The following is a 1,919-nucleotide window of genomic DNA, read 5'->3' as shown; positions in this document are numbered from 1 at the left end:
TGGAATGATCATACAAAATTAATTGTTGGTGAGGCGGGTACCAGGTTGAAATTCATTCGGAGAGTCTTAGAAAATGTAGTCCATCAACAAAGGGGGTGGCTTACAAAACACTCGTTCGACCTATACTTGAGTATTACTCATCAGTGTGGGATCCATACCAGATCGGGTTGACGGAGGAGATAGAGAAGATCCAAAGAAGAGTGGCGCGTTTCATCACAGGGTTATTTGGTAACCGTGATAGTGTTACGGAGATGTTTAGCAAACTCAAGTGGCAGACTCTGCAAGAGAGGCGCTCTGCATCGCGGTATAGCTTGCTCGCCAGGTTTCGAGAGGGTGCGTTTCTGGATGAGGTATCGAATATATTGCTTCCCCCTACTTATACCTCCCGAGGAGATCACGAATGTAAAATTAGAGAGATTCGAGCGTGCATGGAGGCTTTCAGACAGTCGTTCTTCCCGCAAACCATACGCGACTGGAACAGAAAAGGGAGGTAATGACAGTGGCACGTAAAGTGCCCTCCGCCACACACCGTTGGGTGGCTTGCGGAGTATAAATGTAGATGTAGATGTAATTATTTATGAGCAAGTGTTTTCAAATAAAACTGTAGTAATCTGCAGATACATGTTGCCTAAGTACTAAATCAGTTGTGAAGTACTGAAACTAGATATATTAATATAGAGAATTGTTGACTTATTACCTGCAGCCAGTGGGATATGATGTATCCCACCTTTCATTCTCCCTCACTTTCTACCATTATCCACCTTGAAATGCAACAGTTATTTTGTGTGTGTGTGTGTGTGTGTGTGTGTGTGTGTGTGTGTGTGTGTGTGTGTGTGTGTGTGTGTGTGGGGCCACTACATTCTAGAGAAATGTCACTTTGTCAGCTGCCAGAATGTGTGTTTTCCTATTTTAATTAGCATGATGGCATTTTGTGTGCAGGTATTCACACGGTGCAAAATGACCAGACGATGAGAACAAGTACGCAACTCCCGCCATCACTGTTCCCTGAAGCAATGACAAATGAGTAACAGCTACTCATCTTTAGTGAAACTTCAGTAACATCTGATGTTTCTCAAGGCAGCAGTCTCACCTACATCTCAATGGATGTGACAATATGAAAAATGGGGTGTAGCATTGGTGTAATTCACTTCAATATCCTAATTTGTATTTTTAAAACAACTTTTGTACTTTGAATATACACATTTATTCTGTATGTAGGTGGAAAAATACCCAAAAAATGAACCTGCACCATTACATTTGTTTTCAACAGCAGCAATATGTGTGCAAGACTAAAAACTTCTCATGTCTCTGGATATTTCTAGTCCACGGATGTAACTGAGATTGATAATGTATATGTATAATTGTAATAAATGTTCTACATTTTTAATAAAAGATATATGAAATGTTGCTCTTTTTCACCAGAAAGAATATTTATTGTTTGATGAATGCACCACATAAAGAATGTATAAATTCACAAAATATCAAAATTTTAATTAGAATATTTGTTGGCACACTATCATGATCATACAGCAGTTTCAAGAGATGGCAGTGTAGTGTTAACAGTGTGGATAAAGAGCCTAAAAACCCGTCACCAGTCTTCTGTTGGGGCACTTTTACATGACATTTGGTGATGTTCACAAGCAGCTGGGCCCTTGCCTAAACTCAAACAATGGCGAGTGCCTCTGTACCTGATGATCTGTTTGAAAATGAATTAACTGGGTCATAAACGTCCTCAGTGTGTTAAACAGGACCTTTGAATCTTTTAACAATTTCATGATTTTTTACTGATCTCCCTCAAGTTCCCCCTTACTCTTTACACAGAGCAAAAGTGATGAATGATACTTGAAACTGTTGTGGCTTGTAGAATACACCATCTTCTTGTGTGTATGTGGGACATTAATACTGTTGTTCTCAGGTGC

This window comes from Schistocerca nitens, unplaced genomic scaffold (genome assembly GCF_023898315.1).
Source record: "Schistocerca nitens isolate TAMUIC-IGC-003100 unplaced genomic scaffold, iqSchNite1.1 HiC_scaffold_375, whole genome shotgun sequence".
NCBI lineage: Eukaryota > Metazoa > Arthropoda > Insecta > Orthoptera > Acrididae > Schistocerca > Schistocerca nitens.
The sequence above is the reverse complement of the archived record's forward strand: the minus strand, read 5'-3'. Positions refer to the sequence as shown.